The sequence below is a fragment of the Oryx dammah genome, unplaced genomic scaffold, assembly GCF_014754425.2.
Source record: "Oryx dammah isolate SB20612 unplaced genomic scaffold, SCBI_Odam_1.1 HiC_scaffold_1, whole genome shotgun sequence".
NCBI classification, from domain to species: Eukaryota; Metazoa; Chordata; class Mammalia; order Artiodactyla; family Bovidae; genus Oryx; species Oryx dammah.
The window spans coordinates 79,669,668-79,684,091 of NW_024070185.1; the positions used below are offsets into that span (position 1 = coordinate 79,669,668).

Below are 14,424 nucleotides of genomic sequence, written 5' to 3' on the forward strand. Positions count from 1 at the left end.
GGACCAGATGCCATGATCTTAGTTTTCTGAATGTTGAACTTTAAGCCAACTTTTTCACTCTCCACTTTCACTTTCATCAAGAGGCTTTTGAGTTCCTCTTCACTTTCTGCCATAAGGATGGTATCATCTGCATATCTCAGGTTATTGATATTTTTCCTGGCAATCTTGATTCCAGCTTGTGCTTCTTCCAGCCCAGCATTTCTCATGATGTACTCTGTATATAAGTTAAATAAGCATGGTGACAATATACAGCCTTGACGTACTCCTTTTCCTATTTGGAACCAGTCTGTTGTTTCATGTCCTATTCTAACTGTTGCTTCCTGACCTGCATATAGGTTTCTCAAGAGGCCAGTCAGGTGGTCTGGTATTCCCATCTCTTTCAGAATTTTCCACAGTTTATTGTGATCCACACAGTGAAAGGCTTTGGCCTAGTCAATAAAGCAGAAATAGATGTTTTTCTGGAACTCTCTTGCTTTTTCCATGATCCAGTGGATGTTGGCAATTTGATCTCTGGTTCCCCTGCCTTTTCTAACACCAGCTTGAACATCTGGAAGTTCACAGTTCACGTATTGCTGAAGCCTGGCTTGGAGAATTTTGAGCATTACTTTACTAGCATGTGAGATGAGTGCAATGGATACCTGGGCTCAATCCCTGGGTTAGGATGATCCCCTGGAGGAGGGATGGCAATCCATTCCAATATCCTTGCGTGTAGAATCCCCATGGACTGTAGCCTGCCAGGCTCCTCTGTCCATGGGCGTTGCAAAGGGTCAGACACGACTGAGAAACTAAGCACAGCATAGCATATTCTTCCCCTGGCCTATTTTCTCACTTAAGGACAGAACTACATTCTGTCCTCTACCCATAGTTTTCCAACGTTTTATTGTTTGTTCTTACTCCAGATCTTCACTGAACTGGCTTTTTCCCTTCTCGGTTTAAGGAGCCTCTTTATCCAGCCCTTCTTTACATCCCTTCTATAGTTTTTGGGTAATTCACATAAATCCTTTGGTTTTTCAGTCAAAATAAAAGTTACATTTACACTTTGTTGCTGCTGCTAAGTCGCTTCAGTCGTGTCCGACTCTGTGTGACTCCATACACGGCAGCCCACCAGGCTCCCCCGTCCCTGGGATTCTCCAGGCAAGAACACTGGAGTGGGTTGCCATTTCCTTCTCCAGGGGATCTTCCCAACCCAGGGATCGAACCCAGGTCTCCTACATTGCAGCCAGACACTTTAACCTCTGAGCCACCTATAGTCTATTAAATGTGCAATACTATTATGTCAAAAATACATATCTTAATCAAAATAATTAATGCTAAAACATGCTAACCATTATCTGACAATGGTAGAGTTGCCCAGCGACCTAAAGTGAAGTGCAATAAAATGAGGTATGCCTAAAATATCTTGGCGGAGTTATTCAATGTTCACTTTCTTAATTAGAAAGTAATCTCCATGAGGCTAGGCATTCTGTCTGTTTTGTCATTGCCGTATCCCCGAGTCTGTAACAGTGCTTGCCTGGAACATAGGTGGACTTTAATTAATTGCGGTGAGTGAGTATACAAACAAGGGTTATATACAGAAGAGGAAGAGCAAAATAAGGAATAAAAAGTCCATGCCTGTATTTCAATAACATTTAATTTTTGAGGGGAAGTGGCTAAAAGATTTTGCAAGAGTAGTTGGGTGAGGGTAACCGCGCACAACCCAAACCTAGCCTCTTTCTCGCCTTTCAATGCCCGAGGCAGCATCGCGCCTGCGCAGACTCTACTGCCCCACCCCTCTAATCAAGGGGGCGGGGCTAGATGGACCTCTGCTTGGGCGCGCGAAGATGACATCACTCGGCGCGTGCCCGGGTAGCCCGTGGTAGCGCCCAGTGTGAGGAAGTGGAGACCCGCGGGCAGGCGGCTGAGACAGGTAACCTGTTCGCTCCCTGTTGGGTCCCTGCCTTCATCTCCAACGGCACCGGGATGGAGGCGGGGCCGGTAGCGCCCCGTTTTGAAGGCGGCTGAGAGCCCGCCTCTGCCCTCACCTTTCTTAATCAGTGGGGTGCCCATTCCGTCTGTCCTCCCAGAATCCGGAGGCTGAACCCGTTTTGGGGACTGGCCTGAGCTTGCCACTTCTCTCCGCCTCCGCTCTCGGCGTGGCGATGGGCTCCGACGACCCTCTCTGCGGTGGCACAGACGTTTCGTCAGGCTGCAGCTGCCACCGCCTTCCTCAGTTGTCTCCAGGCCCACCTCACCCGCTTCTCTCCGCTCCTGCCCCCTATATAGGGCTCATCTCCAGTCTTGTTTACGGAGACAGAACGGCTTCCGATTCTGTTCATTTCCTCTTGCAGCGACACCCAGCCATCTCCCCTCAGATCCTTACTGAGAGCACCAAGTTTTGAGTTTTTGTGTCCCTTTAGAGCATTCGTTAACTGTCAGTAAGGAGTTTTGTTCATTAAAGCATGTATAATATTTGTTGGGTAAGGGGGTGGCGCAGTAATGTGAAAATTTATTGCAGCAATAAATGATCTACATGGCATCTAATCAACTGTCGAGATAGATGAAACAGCATTTCATTAAAATGCTCCTGGCCCTGTTTGTTTTTTTGTTGTTGTTGTTGTTTGTTTTCAAGCAGAGATGACAATTAGCCTCACAAAGGTAGCTGTCAAAATAAATAAGCAATAGTACCTAACTGGAAATGTTTAGACTGCCCCAAAATAATAGAATTTCGTATTTTTGATACGGGAATACAGGTTATTACAAAACCAACCAAAGTTGACGTGGGAGGAGAAACAGGAGTCCAACTTTTTTTTTTTTTTTTTTGGTCTCATCGATGGTTTGTTTTTGTATTTTCTTGTAGTATGTATAAATTTTTTGAACAAGGCATATGGTACTTACTGTCTTTCTGAGATGCCTATGATGACTTGATAATTGGTAAGATTAGTTTCTTATATTTGGGGAACAGGTAGAAAAAGGTTAGAGAATAATAGTAATAGCTCATTGTTGACCATCTGCTATGCATGTGTTTTTTCCTGAGCTCACACAAGAACCTTGTGAGTTAGGAATTAGTATCCTCAACTTATAGAAATGGAAGCTTTGGTCCAGTTATGTGAAAATAACTTGCCAAAAATTAACAGTAACTATACTGGTGGAGACAAGCTTGAAGTTCAGGTCTATGTATGACTTGAAAGCCTGTACTTAAAAAAAAATTATAACTGTACTATGATAAAATTCTAGGCTTTTTACAATAATAATGCATAATTCTGTGAGTTTATTCACTCATCTATCCAAATGATTTGACATTTTCTAATATCTTTAGTATTAAGTTCTCATATACCTAGAATCAAAACCCCTGAAAAGTTTATTTATGATCCCCTTACACACACATACACACACACTTTTCTTTAAGAATGAGGTAATTGGCAAATAAGATTGCTGAGGACCTTTCTGTTTGGAACTCTTGCAGAATAAGTAATTTTGGACAGTTGAAATTTTTACCCCTTTAGAAATGAAAATCGTATTGACTGTTTTGGATGGAAAATTGTTTAATGCACTAAATAATTCTTTGCCTTCTTAAACAGTAAGTATGCTGAACATAGTTTAACTTTACCTTATGTCTCAGAGCAGTCATTATGAATTTCATTTATTGTTATGTTGTGATTTGGTGATTTTTGTTATATTTGACCCCTCAAACTGCTTTGCATTTTGAGTTTTCCTGTACTTTTTGTAGTCCATTCCTTAGGATCAGCAAGAAATTGTAAATCATAGCAATTAAAAATAAGGCCCCAGAAACCATACTCCCAGGATTCCAGTCCTTGCCGTGTCACTTACTAGTAGGACAGTGAGCCCAGACAAGATAGTTGACCTCTTCATTTGTAAAATAGGAATAGTAAGAATACTTGTCTGAGATTGTTGTGGGTAATATGAGTTAGTAGTACATATAAAGAGGTTATAGGACACCAGGCATACTGTAAGAGCCATATAAATGTTTGCTAATTCTATTATTAGTCTGATTTTGGCCTTTGATTCTTTGAATATTATAGTTCTTTGAAAAACTTCTTTTTTTAGTTTAGGTATGGTAGATTTACAGTGTTTGTTAGTTTCAAGTGTATAGCGAAGGGATTCAATTATACATACATATATATATATATATATACATATATACTTTTTCAGATTATTTTCCATTATAGATTATTACAAAACATTGACTATAGTTCCCTGTCCTTGTTTATTTGTTTTATATGTAGTGTGTATTTGTTAATCTCAAACTCGTAACTTATCCATCCCCTCACTTTCCTCTTTGGTAACCATAAATTTGTTTTCTGTGTCTGTGAGTCTATTTCTGTTTTGTGAATAAGTTTATTTGTATTGTATTTTTAGTTTCCACAGAGGATTTTATATGGCATTTGTCTTTCTCTGTCTGACCTATTTCTTTTAGTATGGTAATCCCTAGGACCATCCATATTGCTGCAAATGGCATGATTTCATTCTTTTGGATGACTGAGTAATATTACATTGTGTGAATATATGTATATATATGCATGTACACACATACCATATCTTCTTTATCCATTCATCTGTTGATGAACCATTAGGTTGCTTTCGTATCTTGGATACTGTAAGTGATGCTGCTGTGAACATCGGGGTTCTGTGTGTATCTTTTTAAGTTAGAGTTTTTGCCCAGGAGTGGGATTGCAGGATCATATGGTAATTCTATTTTTAAGTTTTTAAGGAACCTCCATACTGTTCTCCATAGTGGCTGCACCAATTTATATTCCCACAACAATGTAGGAGGGTTCCTTTTTCTCTATACCCTTTCCAGCATTTATTATTTGTAGATATTTTAAAGATGGCCATTTTGACTGGGGTGAGGTGATACCTTATTATAGTTTTGATTTGCATTTCTCTATGAAACTTGTTATTCTTTTGTTGTTGTTCAGTTGCTCAGTCGTGTCCAACTCTTCATGACCCCATGGACCACAGTATGCAGTCCTTCACTATCTGCCTGAGTTTGCTCAAACTCATGTCCATTGAATTGATGATGCCATCCAACCATTTCATCCTGTCTCCACCTTCTCCTTTTGCCCTCCATCTTTCCCAACATCAGGGTCTTTTCCACTGAGAAATACTATTCTTTGAATAGTATTTATTTTTTATTTTTCCAAACTTTAAACTTTTTCTTTTATATTGGTGTATAGCCAGTTATGGAGAAGATGCTGGCAACACACTCCAGTTCTCTTGCCTGGAAAATCCCATGGACAGAGGAGTCTGGTAGGCTACAGTCCATGCCGTCAGGAAGAGTCAGACACAGCTGAGCGACTTCACTTTCTCTTTTCCCTTTCATGCATTGGAGAAGGAAATGGCAACCCACTCCAGTGTTCTTGCCTGGAGACTCCCAGGGACAGGGGAGCCTGGTGGGCTACCGTCTATGGGGTTGCACAGAGTCAGACATGACTGCAGCAACTTAGCAGCAGCAGCAGCAGCATAGCCAGTTAACAATGTTGTGGTAGTTTCAGGTGAACAGTGAAGGGACTCAACCAGACATACACATGTATCCATTCTCCCCCAAACCTCCTTTCCATCCAGGCCAGGCTGGTACATAACATTCCATGTGCTATATAATATGTCCTTGTTGATTATCCATTTTGAATATAGTAGTTTGTATATGACTTACCCAAACTCCCTAACTATCTCTTCCCCTTGACAACCATAAGTTCCTTTTCTAAGTCTGTGAGTCTTTTTCTGTTTTGTAAGTTCATTTGTATCATTTCTATTTAAATTCGATATATAAGGGATGCCATACCATATTTCTCCTTCTCTGTCTGACTTCCTTCACTCAGTCTGACACTCCCTAGGTCCATCAGTGTTGCTGCAAATAGCATTATTTCATTCTTGTTAATGGCTGAGTAATATTCCATTGTACATATGTACCACGCCTTCTTTATCTGTTCTGTCAATGGGCATTTAGTCTGCTTTCATGTCTTGGCTGTTGTAAACAGTGCTGCAATGAAGATTGGGGTGCATGTATCCTTTAAAATAACAGCTTTAATTTATACTTGAAATTAAAGTATTTGGGAAATATTTCACGGACGGAGGAACCTCGTAGTCTAGTCCATGGGGTCACAAAGAGTCGGACACAACTGAGCGACTTTGCTTTCACTTTTAGTGTTTTAAATTGTTGTTTAATTTAAATAGTTTCTACTCTTGAATTGAATATCAGTTGGTTTACACTTCCATTTATGGTGCTCTGCACAGGTATACTATTGCACTTGTGTTATCATGCTTCTTTTTGAATAAGTACATCCTTATAAAACCACCATTATGTATTGGTCTCATATAAGGTATCTCCTTAGTATAAAGTATCTCTTTCCTTCTTGCACCTTTCAAGGAGCTATAAAAAAACTGAGTGTATCAACAAGGTGAAATACTGTTCCTTAAAAAATTTGCAAGGTATGTACCCATTTTCAGATGTGTGCTTTAAACCAAGACCAGCTAAAAGTTGATATTGCCTCCTTTGATGTCCATAGTTAGGAACTTGAACATAAATTATCTATCCTTTATTTTAATACTATTAAGGCTGCTAATCATCTTAGAACATCTTCTTGAAAATACAAGCTATATTTTTTAAAGTTTTCTTAAAGATGGTTAAATGTACATAACATGAAATTTTTTAGTATACAGTTCATTGGCATTAAGCACATACAGAGTGTTGTTTAATAATCATCACTATCTATTTTCAGAAAATTTTATCTTCCCAAACAGAAATTCTGTACCCGTTAAACAACAGCTCCTTATCCCCCTTACTTCCTACACCATCCAGCCCAGCTCCTGTTATTCTACTTTCTATCTCTATGAATTTGCCTATTCTAGATTCCTTGCACAGGTGGAACCATACGCCATCTTTCCTTTTGTGTCTGGATTGGTTCAGTTGACATGTTTGTAAGGTTTATCCAAGTTACAGCGTATATCAGAATTTCATTCCTTTTATAGTTGAGTAATATTCCGTTGTATTACCTACCACATGCAGTACTTTTGATGCATATTGAATTTTGCTTCTTTAAAAGTTTTTAAATTTTTCAGTCTTTTAATTTATTTTATTTTTAACTTATTTAAACTGAGAACAAAAATGTTCACCAGTTTCTCTCATCTCCCACCTTGGTTACTGATTGATTCCACATGTAAGAGATCAGACAGTATTTTTTTTTCTGTCTGACTTATTTCACCTAGCATAATGCCCTCATGGGTCATCCACACTGTCACAAAGGGCAGGATTTTGTTCTTTCTTATGACTGAATAATATTCCATTGTGTGTATATACCACAGTTTCTTTATCTGTTTACCCACTGATGGAAACTTAGGTTGTTTCCTTATCTTGGTTATTGTAAATAATGCTGCAGTGAACATGAGGGTACATATTCCCAGGTGGCATTAGTGGTAAAGAACCCACCTCCCAATACAGGAGACATAAGAGACTTGGGTTCAGTCCTTGGGTCGGGAAGATCCTCTGCAGGAGGGCTTGGCAACTCACTCCAATATTCTTGCCTGGAGAATCCCATGGACAGAGGAGCCTGACGAGCTACAGTCCATAGAGTCACAAAGAGTTGTACATGACTGAAGCAACTTAGCATGTATCTTTTTGAGTTAGTGTTTTTGTTTGTTTGGATAAATACCCAGAAGTGGAATAGCTGGATCTTATGGTCGCAAAGAGTCAGACACCACTGAGTGACTGAACTGAACTGAACTGATGGTAGTTTTATTATTTTTAATTTTTTGAGTAATCACTATTCTATTTCCCATAGTGGCTGGACAAGTTCTCACTAATAGTGCACAGGGGTTCCCTTTTCTGTACATCTTTGACCATATTTGCTATTTTCATCCTTTTTGAAAATAGGCATTCTGATAGGTATGAGATGATATCTCAATGTGGTTTTGATTGGCATTTCCCTGATAATTAGTGATATCAGTTCAGTTCAGTCACTCAGTTGTGTCCGACTCTTTGCGACCCCATGAATCGCAGCACGCCAGGCCTCCCTGTCCATCACCAACTCCTGGAGTTCACTCAGACTCACATCCATCAAGTCGGTGATGCCATCCAGCCATCTCCTCCTCTGTCGTCCCCTTTTCCTCCTGCCCCCAATCCCTCCCAGCAGCAGAATCTTTTCCAATGAGTCAACTCTTCGCATGAGGTGGCCAAAGTACTGGAGTTTCAGCTTTAGCATCATTCCTTCCAAAGAAATCCCAGGGCTGATCTCCTTCAGAATGGACTGGTTGGATCTCCTTGCAGTCCAAGGGACTCTCAAGAGTCTTCTCCAACACCACAGTTCAAAAGCATCAATTCTTCGGTGCTCAGCTTTCTTCACAGTCCAACTCTCACATCCATACATGACCACTGGAAAAACCATAGCCTTGACTAGACGGACCTTTGTTGGCAAAGTAATGTCTCTGCTTTTTAATATGCTATCTAGGTTGGTCATAACTTTCTTTCCAAGGAGTAAGCGTCTTTTAATTTCATGGCTACAGTCACCATCTGCAGTGATTTTGGAGCCTAAAAAAATAAAGTCTGACACTGCTTCCACTGTTACTCCATCTATTTCCTATGAAGTGATGGGACCAGATGCCATGATCTTCATTTTCTGAATGTTGAGCTTTAAGCCAACTTTTTCACTCTCCTCTTTCACTTTCATCAAGAGGCTCTTTAGCTCCTCTTCACTTTCTGCCATAAGGGTGGTGTCATCTGCATATCTGAGGTTATTGATATTTCTCCTGGCAATCTTGATTCCAGTTTGTGCTTCTTCCAATCCAGCATTTCTCATGATGTACTCTGCATATAAGTTAAATAAGCAGAGTGACAGTATACAGCCTCGACGTACTCCTTTTCCTATTTTCAAGCACCTGATAATTAGTGATATCAAGTACCTGTTGGCTATCCTTCTTTAGACAAATGGCTATTCAGATGCTCTATCCATTTTTCAATTGGATTTTGTTGTTACTGAGTTGTATGAATCCTTTATGTATTTTGGATATCATCCCTTTATCAGATATATGATTTACAATTATCTTCTCCCATTCAGAAGGTTGCCTTTTCATTTTGTTGATGCTTTCCTCACTTTGCAGAAACTTCTTAGTTTCATGTGCTCTGAATTGTTTTTGCTTCTGTTGCTTTTGCTTTTGATGTCAGATGCAAAAAGTCATGACAAAGACTGATGTCAAGGAGCTTTGTTTGCTCATTCATTCATTCATGTTAGTTGCTCAGTTGTGTCTGACTCTTTGTGACCCCATAGACTGTAGCCCACCAGGCTCCTCTGTCCATGGGATTCTCCAAGCAAGAATACTGGAATGGGTTGCCATGCCCTTCTTCGGGGCATCTTCCCGACCCAGGAATTGAACCCGTGTCTCCCACACTGCATGCAGATTCTTTACCTTCTGAGCCACTAAGGAAGCCCCTGTCAAAGAGCTTATCACCTATATATTCTTTAGGAGTTTTATGACTTCAGATCTTACATTCAAATCTCTAATCTGTCATGAGCTGATTTTGTATGTGATGTAAAATAATGGTCCAGGTTCATTCTTTTGTATGTGGTTGTCCAATTTTCCCAACACCATTTGTTGAAGAAATTTTCTTTGCGTCTTTGTATATTCTTGGCTCCTCTGTCTCCCATCCAAGTACTAACCAGGCCTGACCCTTCTTAGTTTCTGAGATCAGATGCGATCTGGCGCATTCAGGCTGGTATGGCCATAGAAGCCTTTGTCATAAATTAATTAACCATACATGCATGGGTTTATTTTTAGGTTCTCTATTCTGTTCAGTTGATTATGTGTCTGTTGTGTGTGTGTGTGTGTGTGTGTGAATTATGCCTCTTTATATCTCTCATTTCCTGTGGTATGAACTTAATACTTGATGGTTTGATTTGATTTTGAGTTCCTCGTAGATCAAGATTGGAGATATCAACTCAAATAACATTGTTATTGAACTTTGAACAAAATACTTGGTGACAGTGTTAAACCAGAGCTTGAGTGTACATTATGTTGTTGTTGTTCAGTCAGTTCAGTCACCAAGTCATGGCCTACTTTTTGTGACCCCATGAACTGCAGCACTCCAGGCTTCCCTATCCTTCTCTTTCTCCCACAGTTTGCTCAAACTCATGAGTTGGTGATGCCATCCAGTCATCTCACCCTCTGTCTCCCCTTTCTCCTCCTGACTTCAGCCTTTCCCAGCATCAGGGTCTTTTCCAGTGAGTTGGTTCTTTTTACCAGGTGGCCAAAGTATCAGTTTCAGCTTCAGCATCAGTCTTTCCAATGAATATTCAGGGTTGATTTCCTTTAGGATTGACTGGTTTGATCTCCTTGCAGTCCAAGGGACTCTCAAGAGCCTTTTATAAGAGTATACATTATAGTGTTGTTTTTCTTCTCACCTAATATTTAGTCAAAAATGGTAAGGAAAATAATAATGATAACTTGCTTAGTATTTCTATAGTGTTTATAGTATGCCAGACATTGTTTCAAGCCCTTTACCTATGAAGTAGGTACTATCATTGTTCTGTTTTGCCAAAGAAGAAACTGAGGCACAGAGAAATTAAATGAATTGTTAAAATTGCAAGGCTGTTAGGTGGTGAAGTTTGCTCTAGAGTTGATCTGTCCTAAATTTTGAGCTGACCAACCATTAAGTCATTATCAACTTTGCAGTGTAAATTGTTTTGCCTCCCACACTCTTTCTCTATCCTCATCTTTTATATAATCTTTAAAATGGAACATTACTTTTGAGCTTAGTAGGAAATGGAAGAGCAACTGAACCCAAACTGTCAACTGTCAAAAGGATAACAGGTGCTTCTCATTTGAATGGGGTGATAGCATTTTAATGAAATTTAGACTGGATTTTCACAGCTGGTTTGTATTATCTTTTTCTAAGAGCCTTGTCTTTGAAAAGCAGATCCTAAAACTTTTTATGATCTCATATTGCATATATATTGTGTTGGTGTTTGACTTTAGATATTGTACAATTCCCACACTGCTGTACTATGGGTAAAGAGAGCTTTTTATTCATAATGTTGTTATTGACTGTCACAATGGTTTATAGTGCATTCATTTTATTGCTAACTCATTACTCTATGTTGCTTGATTCCTGAAGAAATTATTTTGCGATAGCATTTTTCTGTATATAGTCAGTTCCATTATACTTTTTTTCTTGGCTTTTGCTTACATTTTATTTCTTTGACACTTGGAATTGAAGGTTTTGGGGTTTTTTTAACCTTTAATTTAATCAGGATATGCTCAATATATTTTGGCATCAAAGAGGACAATCATTCTGTTTCTTTTGGCACCAAGAATATCTTGTGTATGTAGCAAGTATGGTGCATATTTGGAGGCAGGAACTGTCTGAATACTGTCTGGTAGAAATAGAATCGTAGAATGAATTCTCAGGGCACAGAGGTCCTTAGATATATCTTTTTTACCTCTTTATTCAGCAGTTGGGAATCTGAAGCCTGAGATGATTGAATGATTTGCCTATATTTATACAGTAATAGAGCTTTCCCAGTGGCTCGGTGATAAAGAAGCTGTCTGCAATGCAGGAGACGCAGTTTCAATCCTTGGGTTTGGAAGATCCCCTGGAGGAGGGCATGGCAACCCACTCTAGTATTCTTGCCTAGAGAATTTGCATGGACAGAGGAATCTGGTGGCTACAGTCCATAGGGATGCAAAGAATCAGACATGACTGAAGCTACTTAGCACACACACATGCGTACAGTGTTAGAACCCATTTTTTAAACTGTTTATTTTTTCTAATGTATCAATGTTCTGTGTTCTTTTGAGTCATACCCCATTGTATTTGTGTAATATTCTTACTTGTCAAAGAAAGAAAAGTGAAAGAGTGAAAGTTAATCAGTCATGTGCGACTGTTTGCAACCCCATTGACTATACAGTCCATGGAATTCTCCAGGCCAGAATACTGGAGTAGATAGCCATTCCCTTCTCCAGGGGATCTTCCCAACCCAGAGATTGAACCCAGGTCTCCCGCATTGCAGGTGGATTCTTTACCAGCTGAGCCAAGGCACTCCCCAGCATTTTACTCGTATACCCTTAATTATGATTTTTCTTTTAATGTCTGGGTGAGAGATAATGACCTGAATTGGACCAGCTGCAGAGAATGAACTAACATGATGGATCCAAGAGATACTTAGATTAAATTGATAGAACTTTGCAAGTGTTTATGTGTAGGTGAGAATAAGAAATCTAGGGTGATCTCTAGAATTCTAGTGTGGGTAACCGAGTAGATGGTGATGTCATTCACTAAGAAAATTGAGAAGAAATCAGGGCTGGATATATGATTTGAAGTTACTAGAGCATGCATTGCACAAATGAGAAAGATGGAAGCTAGAACTACAGGACACACCAACATCTAGGAGGTGGGGAAAGGAAAGACCACAGAGGAGAGAATGGTATTGCAAACACCAAAACAGGAGAACATTTTAAGGAGGGTGTGGTAATTTGTGGTAATGCTCCAAAATTAAGGGCTGAAAGAACCCACTGAAATTGATACATGAAGTCATTTGTCTCCACTGTGGAGTTTGGTGGCATAGTAGGAATGTGAGCAGGGAGTAGTGGACTGAAAGGGAGATAGAATAATAGGGACAGGACTGAAGCCAGTTCTTTTAAGGAATTCGGCTGTGAGAAGAGAGAGATATGGAAGGAAAAGTGTTTGTTTATTTGTACTTTTTCCCCCCTAAGAAAGGATAGAAACAATCACTTATTTCTCAAGTGAAAGGGCTGGGAAAGAGGATGGAGTTGAGGTAGGTGATTTAAGGAGTTAAGTAGTTGTTGTAGTAGAGTCAAGGAGGAGACCAGCATGATATGGTATCCAGTGTTTGTTGGAACAGGATGGATACTTCTTCCATTTTCCTAAGAGAATGAGGAGAAGGATCGGGATAGATGTAAATAATTCCCCCATAGGATGGGGAAGAAATATGTGGAAATTCTTGTCTGTTCAATTGCTCAGTCATGTCCAACTGTTTGTGACCCAGTGGGCTGCAGCATGCCAGGTTTCCCCGTCCTTCACTGTCTCCCAGAGCTTCCTTAAACTAGTGTCTGTTGAGTCGATGATGCCATCCAACCATCCCATCCTCTGTCACCCCCTCCTCTTCCTGCCCTCAATCTTTCCTAGCATGAGGGTCTTTCCAGTGAGTCGACTGTTCACATCAGGTGGCCAAAGTATTGGAGCTTCAGCATCAGTCCTTCCAGTGAATATTCAGGGTTGATTTCCTTTAGGATTGAGTGATTTGTTTGAGAGTCTCAAGAGTCTTGAGGGTTTCTCAAGAGTCTTCTCTAGCACCACAGTTCGAAAGCCTCTGTTCTTCAGCACTCAGCCTTCTTTAGTGTCCAGCTCTCACATCCATACATGCCTACTGGAAAAACAATAGCTTTGACTATATGGAACTTTGTTGACAAAGTGATGTCTCCATTTTTTAGTACTCTATCTAGGTTTGTCATAGCTTTTCTTCCAAGGAGCAAGCATCTTTTGATTTCGTGGCCGTAGTCACTATCTTCAGTGATTTTGGAGCCCAAGAAAATAAAGTCTGTCACTATTTCCACTTTTTCCCCATCTATTTGCCATGAACTGATGGGACCAGATGCCATGATCTTAGTTTTTTGAATGTTGAGTTTTAAGCCAGCTTTTTCATTCTCCTCTTTCACTTTCAGTGAGAGGCTCTTTAATTCCTCTTCACTTTCTGCTGTAAGGGTGGTATCATCTGCATATATGAGGTTATTAATATTTCTCCTGGCAATCTTGATTCCAGCTCGAGCTTCCCATCTAGCCTGACATTTCACATGATGTACTCTGCATAGAAGTTAAATAAGCAGAGTGACAGTATACAGCCTTGACATACTCCTTTCCCAATTTGGAACCAGTCCATTGTTCTATGTTCAGTTCTAACTGGTGCTTCTTGACCAGCATACAGGTTCTTTAGGAAGCAGGTAAGGTGATCTGGTATTCCTGTCTCTTTAAGAATATTCTACAGGTTGGTGATCCATACAGAGGCTTTAGCATAGTCAATGAAGCAGAAGTAGATGGGTTTTTTTCTGAAATTCCCTTGCTTTTTCTATGATTCAGTGGATGTTGGCAATTTGATCTCTGGTTCCTCTGCCTTTTCTAAATCCAGTTTGTACATCTGGAAGTTCTTGGTTCAGGTACTGTTGAAGCCTAGCTTTTGAGCATTACCTTGCTACCATGTGAAATGGGTGCAATTGTGTGGTAGTTTGACCATTCTTTGGCACTTCCTTCTTTGGGATTGGAATGAAAACTGACTTTTTGCAGTCCTGTGGCCACTGCTGAGTTTTCCAAATTCGCTGACATATCGATTGCAGCACTTTAGCAGCAGCATCTTTTAGGATTTGTAATAGCTCAGCTGGAATTCCATCACTTCCACTAACTTTGTTTGTAGGAATGCTTCCTAA

The 14,424-nt window shown here is 39.9% G+C and overlaps 1 protein-coding gene across 3 annotated transcripts in view; it reads left to right on the forward strand.

Moving 5' to 3' along the window:
- Window positions 1-1,823: 1,823 nt before the first annotated feature.
- The window catches only part of LOC120867013 (aminopeptidase O (putative)), a 418,141-nt gene continuing 405,540 nt past the window's right edge, over window positions 1,824-14,424 (forward strand). The window contains exon 1 of one of the 3 annotated variants that reach the window (XM_040245140.1): window positions 1,824-1,906. The gene's annotated coding sequence lies outside the window, so the exon portion shown is untranslated. The remainder of the gene's footprint in view (window positions 1,907-14,424) is intronic. The other 2 variants (XM_040245125.1, XM_040245132.1) reach the window with 2 other exon arrangements.